The following is a 9,390-nucleotide window of genomic DNA, read 5'->3' on the forward strand; positions in this document are numbered from 1 at the left end:
TCGTCACCACATGCAGGAAGGCTTCTCCCCACAAGGAGTTGGGCATGTGTGTAGCCATCAGCATCGCTCTGATTCTTGGTAGAACCACGCCATTAGCACGCTCCACAATGCCGTTTTCTTGAGGAGAATAGGCGTTCGTAAACTGCTGCTCAATCCCTTGGTCAACGCAGTAGTCACTTAGTTCCTTGCTTGCAAATTCACCTCCTTGGTCAGAGTGTAGTCGTCGCACCTTCTTCTCAGGAAAGCGAGTTCGCAGCCTGTTCAGCAAGACCTTGATGTGGAACGTTGCTTCACTCTTCTTCTTGAGTAGGAACGGCCACTTGTACCTTGTAGACTCATCTATGATAAAGAGAAACATTGTAGCTCCATCCACAGACTGTTCGTTCACAGAGCAAATGTCCATCATGAGAGTCTCCAGAGGTTCGGACTTCCGCGATGGAATCCGTTTATAAGACATTCTTTTCGCCTTACTGGCAGCACAAGCAACGCACTCGTAGGAAGTCAGACCTTTTGCATTCATCTTAACTCCAACATCGAGTTTGTTTGCCAACACTTTCACCGTCTCCATGCTCATATGACCAAATCGTTGGTGAAGTAGCTCCATGGCTTTCTTGCTGTCCATGTCCTCTTTTAGAGCCGCCATCACCATTACTCCAGTCACTCTTTCTGCACGTAGTCGGTGGATACTGTCACGCATCATGAACTTGAGTGATGTGCTTGGCTTGGAGATCCAAGCAGTCTGTTGGTCCTCTGAGCATGTCAACTTGAAGTTGCCCTTCGTTTGTAGGTAGCCCAAACTAATGATATTCACCTTCGCGTTCGGTGTGTACACCACGTCGTCCAGGAGACGGTCCTCGAGCTGGCCAGTTGCCTTGGTTCTGGTTCACAGCGTTGACTTGACGAGAGTTGGGTGGTCTGTTCTCACGACGGTCTTCAAATCGACGTGGAGACATGTTCCGCCCTTGGAAATTGTCACGTCGAGGTGAAGGTCCTCGTCCTCTCGAAAAATTGTCACGCCACTGCTGCTGCGGAGACGACGGTCCATAGCGACTCAGTCGATCATCGCGTTGGGGTGGCGGCTCATAGCGACTCGGTCTCTCGTTACGCCACTGCTGCTGACGCGGTGGAGATCGATAACGCCCTGGATTCCCTCTTGGTTCACATCCTCGCATTGACGGAGAACGGCCTCTTCCACTTGGTGGAGTTCGTTCTCGATTGAAGAATCGGGGTGGTGAACGACTTCGTCCTCGTCCTTGAATAGGAGGGTCAAAGTGTCCAACATCTTGACTCCAGAGTCCTCTCTCGTACGCACTCTCCAAGTTAGGTCTGTAATCATTGCGCATCCCTGGTTCTTGGCGTCTGTTAAACCCGACATCAGGACCTCGACAGCTATCCCCCGGCACAGCCGAACCCCCTTGTGGTTCAGCTTGATTGCGCCATGGCTCAAGTGTAGGCCCTTTCGAGTTACTCGACAGTCCTTGCCCCAAGTAGTAGATGACTGATTCCCACGTAGGCACCAATCTAGCTGTAGATTGATTACCCTCCCACTGAGTCTGCGCAGTACTCGATACAGTAGGTTGCATGTTTTGCAGTACAGTAGCTTGTACACCCTGTTGAACAGCAGGTTGTCCAGTAGGTTGCACAGCTACAGCTGGTGCTTGCAGTGTAGGCAGTGAGGTTGATTGTCGTTGTTGTAGTCCTTGTCCTCCAACTTGTATGTGTTGAACAGGAACTCCAACTTGCAGCTGCAGTCGCTGCGTTGCTTGCGCAACCGACGATTGAGTGCGTTGCGTACTTGCCCGCACCCCTTCAACAACACGACGCTCTCCTCCTTCTTCACTTTCCGCAGGAGACGTTAGTGACCATGCAGGTGATTGCGTAGCCGTAGGCGATAGGGCAGCACCATCCGTAAGGTCAATCGCATTCGCATCGCATAGTGATAGGCCCGCAAACAGTCCTTGGCCATCTTCTTCCAACGCTACCGCATCCACACGACGTACGGAGTTCACCAGCGACACGGGAGCCCTTAATTGTCTCTCTTGCAGCTTTCTCGCGAGCTCTGGCTTCAGTTGCTGGCCAGTGAGAGCCGTACACTCGGCATACCAATGTCCTTCTCCTTGACAGTTCGCGCAGTTTGTGCGCTGCTTCTTATCTGCAACGCCCTTGGATCGCTTGCGCTGTTGCTTGTTGCGCTTGCGTCCTCGGGCTTGACCTTGTCCTTGGTCCGTTCCGACATGAGCAATTTGCATTGAATGCGCGACCGGTTGTCTGGTCTGTGCACGCAGCTGGTCACGCTGGTGTTCAGCAGCGCGTAGTCGTTGTAAAGCTTCAGCAAGTGTAAGTGTCTTACGATCATGGTTGTTAAGCCAATCGCCGTGTTCACGGGCGATATCTTTAAACGCTTCCACGCTGTTCGATAGTAGTAGGCTTGCATGTTGCCACTCAGCAAACTCACCATTAGCTTGATGTAGAAGTGTCCCCTTCTTTGCAATGTCGTCAGCATACTGCGATACTGACTCGTTTGGCTTGAGCCGGCGCGTCACTAGCTCTTGCAGTAGGTAATCAGGATTAATGCCATCTCCAGCCTCAAAGTGCTGCGTAATCGCATCGTAGAGCATAGCGGCGGCGTCCATGTTGTCGTAGATGTCGTCGATTTTGAACGTCGTACGTAGGTCAACAGACAGCGACAACGCGAGTGCTGAGAATGCCTTGTTCTTGCGCGACTTGTACCACACGCGATATTTGTCACGACGCATGCCTTCTACTGCATCGTAACGCTCAGGGCCATAGGTGATGTCTCCCAGCATCTTCGGCTCGAAGTGCAACGGCACCTCGCTCTTCCAGGCCTTGTAGTCGCCTTTCAGATGGAGCTTGGGCAGCTTAATCGGAGGCGAGTTGATGAGGACCTTGGTGTACTCAGCCAGCTCGCCGTCGCTGTAGCGGCCAGTGGGGTTCATGTTGTCTAGAGGGCGCCACGGATCGTCGGGGTCTCGGTCGCCGTTTTGTTCGTTTAGCGGCGACTGGGGAGGATTGTCAACTGGCACGGATTCTTCCGTGTTCGTCGACGAAAGTTTATGCATACTTTCGAGTAACATTTGGAATAACGGGCGGCCACCCGGGATTCCAGCCAATGAACGAATTAGTCGTTCTGCATCACTGTGCGACAGTGTTGCGTCATTGTTCAAGCTTGAATTTCCTGCCAATGGGGTTGAAGCTTGATCTTGATTGGTCAAAATTCCAGAACTTGTGTCTGGAACGCCAGCAGCCACGTCAGTCGCAGACTGCGCCCTGATTGGGCTCATAACCAGTGGTGACGTAGGGTTCGTCACGAGGGGATTGTTCTCCATGTGTCGATCGCTTCTAAGAGTAGGAGCCATTTAAATGTAAATACACTTAAATGTCAACTTTAGGAAACTAATCAGGAAGTAACGTAAACACGTAAGTGCCGGGCAAAAGGCCGCGACAGGACTGCGGTGTCTGGCGAGGCTGCTCTTCTCTGCTGCTCTCTGGTGAGCGGCAGGCGTCAAAACGCAAAGTGTGGAGCAGCCTCCGCCAGAACACCGCTGTACCGCAAAAGTAGATTAGTATACAAATAGCAAATAAGTCAATACTAAACTCTAGATAAATGCACTCTCGTTTGAGTACACCATCTTGGCAGCGCACAGCCAACGATGTCCTTGTGCATACAGTCCTTGGTATAGTCCTTCGCCATTGCACGCATGTGTACTCAGTGTAGCCGGTTGTAGTGCAGCCGCAAGCTGCACTGCCAGGCGCATGAGTGTCCTTGGGATGTGTCTTTGCAGACACTGGCAGTGGACGGTGGCTCGTAGATGGGGGCACCGGACACTGGCAGACTGCAATGCACTGGCGCTCGACACGCAGGTAAGTTTTATAGCTCACACTCCCACTTGATCTCGGCGACGCACTTGGAAGTCGACGCGATCACACACGCGCATCCTAGTTGCCGCCATAGTCCTAGTAGTAGCGTAGTCGCAGCTCAAAGACAATAGCAGTCCACTCAGTAACAGTACTCCCACTCGATCGCCCTCGTCTTCATCAATGTCGCTCAGGTACAGCCTCCGCATCAACAGCAGTAGTCAACGCAGTAGCAGTAGTCGTAGTTGTAGCCATGTCCTCGGATACGTTGTCATCGCTCGACACAATAGGTAAGACTTTCATAGCCTTGCGAAAGTGTGTGAACTTCACCACTGCAAGTGCCTTTGTCATTATATCGGCCACCATATCATCAGTTCCGATGTGTTGGGTTGTAAGTTGCTTCAACTCCACATGGCGTCTGATCATGTGGTACTTGTTATCGATATGTTTCGATTTCGAATGTTTGCCAGGTTTCGCAGTTAAGGCAATGGCTCCTTGATTGTCTCCCAGTAGTTGAGGTACTGGATGCTTCCAGCTCAACTCTTTGCATAGGCCAGCAAGCCACAACAAGTCCTTGGTCGCCTCTGCCATTGCTACGTACTCAGCTTCACAGGTACTAAGCGCGTTGATCTCTTGCTTGCGAGATGCGTAGGAGATGACGTTGTCGTCCAGCATAGTGATGTAGCCACTGATACTCCGTCGATCCACAGGGTCGTTCGCATAATCAGCATCAGAGTAGCCACTAACTTGCACATCAGTCTGTAGCTTCACATTCATCACTAGTCCGTAGTCACATGTAGCCTTCAGGTAACGCAGTACCCTCTTGGCTTGTGCGAAATGCATATGATCATAGCTCGCAAGATACTTGCCCAGGTGTCGGGTAGCATGAGCTATGTCAGGTCTCGATGCACTAACGAGGTACTGGAGAGCACCCACCAGTTCTCTGTAGGGAAGATACTCCTTCGAAGCAGGCACGTCTGTCTTCGAGGGCGTCGTAGCTTCTGGTGTAGCGCAGCCATTACAGTTCTCCATATGAAAACGCTTCAACACCTCCAGTACGTACTGCTTCTGGCAGTACACTATTTGCCGGCGCGGCCGGTCAATCAGGATCTCGACGCCTAAGAGATATTTGACTGTGCCCATCGTCGTGAGCTCGAATGTCTCTTGCAGTGAGGCAGCGATTGTGGCACACAGGTCACGTGAACCCATCAGCAGTAGATCGTCCACGTATACAGTCAATAGCAACTTGACTTCACCATCCTTCCTCAATGCATATAGGCCGTAGTCAGAGTCCGTCCTAGTAAACCCCATCGCAACAAGCTTCGTATGAAGCGTGCGATTCCAAACGTTCGGTGCTTGCTTCAGTCCGTACAGGCTCTTCAACAATCTGCAAATGGACCCAGGTCCATCCACCTGGAAGCCAGGAGGCTGCTCCATGAAGATAGTCTCGTCCAAGTCTCCATACAGAAAAGCCGTCTTCACGTCAAATTGCAACACCTCCCAACCTCTTTGTACAGCGTGGTAGAAAGCCGCACGTATGGTTTCGAACCGGATCACAGGTGCATAGGTCTCAGAGTAGTTAATCCCAAGTTGTTGTTTGAATCCATGGATCACTAGTCGCGCCTTGAAACGTTTGATTCGTCCACGCTCATCTCGCTTCACAGCAAAGACCCACCTACACGTTATCACCTTCACTTTCTTGGCATCTTTGCGGGGTACAAGTTTCCAGGTCTTGTGACCCTTCAACGATTGAAGTTCCACCAACATTGCAGCTCTCCACTGCTGCCAGTACTTGCTTGCACGTGCTTGTTTGTACGTCGTCGGAATCTGCACATCCGTAGTCATAGCCTGCACTAGGCCTACCACGTAATCCGACAATCGAACGTTCGCCTTCTGCTTCCTTCTTGGTCGCTTTAGGCAGGGCTCTCTTGATGGAGGTTGAATCTCGAAGCCACTTGTCTCCTTCTCCACCATTGCAGGTTTCTTCTTTGTTCTGCGTCTCTTGCGCTTCCTCACTTCCAAACCCTCCTCGGTTTCTTCAGCAGAATCCTGCAACACGGCTGGTGCTGCAACACCAGCAGTCTCCGCACTGTCCTTGCTCACAGGTGCGTCAACGATTGACAAACTTCCACTTGAGCTTAACTCAGTTTCTGCAGGTTCGTCAGCAAGTGGTACTGCCTCAAGTGGCTTCTCCGCACTAGAGATGCCGTCACTCCAACCTGGAAGGTACGTCTCCATGTTGGTCTTGATGCGCGCCACAGGTACAGTCTCGCGTAGAGTATGATCACCATCAAAGAATGCGTTCTCTAATAGATGCTTCATGTAGATGCCATCGGTTGTGAACTCTTCATGAAACTTCACATTCCCACTACGAGCTGTCACCACTTGAGCTGTCACCAGGTCAATGAACTTGTAGCCTAGGGTCGATTCGCTATAGCCCAGTAATAAACACAGTCTTGCCCTTGCTTCCAGCTTTTCTTTCGCTTGTCTTGACTCAGGGGGAATACGCACGTGTGCCAGACAGCCCCAAGTACGCAAATCATCCAGCATGGGCTCCGATTCATACAGTTTCTGGTGCGGGGACACCAATCCTAAAGGCTTGGTGGGCAACCAGTTCAACGTCGTCACCACATGCAGGAAGGCTTCTCCCCACAAGGAGTTGGGCATGTGTGTAGCCATCAGCATCGCTCTGATTCTTGGTAGAACCACGCCATTAGCACGCTCCACAATGCCGTTTTCTTGAGGAGAATAGGCGTTCGTAAACTGCTGCTCAATCCCTTGGTCAACGCAGTAGTCACTTAGTTCCTTGCTTGCAAATTCACCTCCTTGGTCAGAGTGTAGTCGTCGCACCTTCTTCTCAGGAAAGCGAGTTCGCAGCCTGTTCAGCAAGACCTTGATGTGGAACGTTGCTTCACTCTTCTTCTTGAGTAGGAACGGCCACTTGTACCTTGTAGACTCATCTATGATAAAGAGAAACATTGTAGCTCCATCCACAGACTGTTCGTTCACAGAGCAAATGTCCATCATGAGAGTCTCCAGAGGTTCGGACTTCCGCGATGGAATCCGTTTATAAGACATTCTTTTCGCCTTACTGGCAGCACAAGCAACGCACTCGTAGGAAGTCAGACCTTTTGCATTCATCTTAACTCCAACATCGAAATTGTTTGCCAACACTTTCACCGTCTCCATGCTCATATGACCAAATCGTTGGTGAAGTAGCTCATGGCTTTCTTGCTGTCCATGTCCTCTTTTAGAGCCGCCATCACCATTACTCCAGTTACTCTTTCTGCGCGTAGTCGGTAGATACTGTCACGCATCATGAACTTGAGTGATGTGCTTGGCTTGGAGATCCAAGCAGTCTGTTGGTCCTCTGAGCATGTCAGCTTGAAGTTGCCCTTCGTTTGTAGGTAACCCAAACTAATGATGTTCACCTTCTCGTTCGGTGTGTACACCACGTCGTCCAGGAGACGGTCCTCGAGCTGGCCAGTTGCCTGGTTAACAACACGCAATAGCACAGACCCACAAACAGAAGTGTGTTCAGTTGTGCCATTCGCAAAGTCAAGTCGACTAGCTTGGTCTTCCCTTATGGTAGTAAACAATGACAGGTCACCACAGACATTTGCCTGGGATCCTGAATCAAGTATCCACTCCACAAACTCAGACTGAGCTGATTGCATACCTTGGTTCTGGTTCACAGCGTTGACTTGACGAGAGTTGGGTGGTCTGTTTTCACGACGGTCTTCAAATCGACGCGGAGACATGTTCCGCCCTTGGAAATTGTCACGTCGAGGTGAAGGTCCTCGTCCTCTCGAAGGATTGTCACGCCACTGCTGCTGCAGAGACGACGGTCCATAGCGACTCAGTCGATCATCACGTTGAGGTGGCGGCTCATAGCGACTCGGTCTCTCGTTACGCCACTGCTGCTGACGCGGTGGAGATCGATAACGCCCTGGATTTCCTCTTGGTGGAGTTCGTTCTCGATTGAAGAATCGGGGTGGTGAACGACTTCGTCCTCGTCCTTGAATAGGAGGGTCAAAGTGTCCAACATCTTGACTCCAGAGTCCTCTCTCGTACGCACTCTCCAAGTTAGGTCTGCAATCATTGCGCATCCCTGATTCTTGGCGTCTGTTAAACCCGACATCAGGACCTCGACAGCTATCCCCCGGCACAGCCAAACCCCCTTGTGGCTCAGCTTGATTGCGCCATGGCTCAGGTGTAGGCCCTTTCGAGTTACTCGACAGTCCTTGCCCCAAGTAGTAGATGACTGATTCCCACGTAGGCACCAATCCAGCTGTAGACCGATTGCCCTCCCACTGAGTCTGCGCAGTACTCGATACAGTAGGTTGCATGTTTTGCAGTACAGTAGCTTGTACACCCTGTTGAACAGCAGGTTGTCCAGTAGGTTGCACTTCAGGTTGTATCGCAGATTGTATGGCAGTTTGCACAGCTACAGCTGGTGCTTGCAGTGTTAGGCAGTGAGGTTGATTGTCGTTGGTGGTAGTCCTTGTCCCTCAAACTTGTATGTGTTGAACCAGAACTTCCAACTTGCAGCTGCAGTCGCTGCGTTGCGTGCGCAACCGACGATTGAGTGCGTTGCGTACTTGCCCGCACCCCTTCAACAACACGACGCTCTCCTCCTTCTTCACTTTCTGCAGGAGACGTTAGTGACCATGCAGGTGATGCGTAGCCGTAGACGATAGGGCAGCACCATCCGTAAGGTCAATCGCATTCGCATCGCATAGTGATAGGCCTGCAAACAGTCCTTGGCCATCTTCTTCCAACGCTACCGCATCCACACGACGTACGGAGTTCACCAGCGACACGGGAGCCCTTAATTGTCTCTCTTGCAGCTTTCTCGCGAGCTCTGGCTTCAGTTGCTGGCCAGTGAGAGCCGTACACTCGGCATACCAATGTCCTTCTCCTTGACAGTTCGCGCAGTTTGTGCGCTGCTTCTTATCTGCAACGCCCTTGGATCGCTTGCGCTGTTGCTTGTTGCGCTTGCGTCCTCGGGCTTGACCTTGTCCTTGGTCCGTTCCGACATGAGCAATTTGCATTGAATGCGCGACCGGTTGTCTGGTCTGTGCACGCAGCTGGTCACGCTGGTGTTCAGCAGCGCGTAGTCGTTGTAAAGCTTCAGCAAGTGTAAGTGTCTTACGATCATGGTTGTTAAGCCAATCGCCGTGTTCACGGGCGAGATCTTTAAACGCTTCCACGCTGTTCGATAGTAGTAGGCTTGCATGTTGCCATTCAGCAAACTCACCATTAGCTTGATGTAGAAGTGTCACCTTCTTTGCAATGTCGTCAGCATACTGCGATACTGACTCGTTTGGCTTGAGCCGGCGCGTCACTAGCTCTTGCAGTAGGTAATCAGGATTAATACCATCTCCAGCCTCAAAGTGCTGCGTAATCGCATCGTAGAGCATAGCGGCGGCGTCCATGTTGTCGTGGATGTCGTCGATTTTGAACGTCGTACGTAGGTCAACAGACAGCGACAACGCGAGTGCTGAGAATGCC

This window comes from Phytophthora infestans, genomic scaffold (genome assembly GCF_000142945.1).
Source record: "Phytophthora infestans T30-4 supercont1.8 genomic scaffold, whole genome shotgun sequence".
Lineage (NCBI taxonomy): Eukaryota > Oomycota > Peronosporomycetes > Peronosporales > Peronosporaceae > Phytophthora > Phytophthora infestans.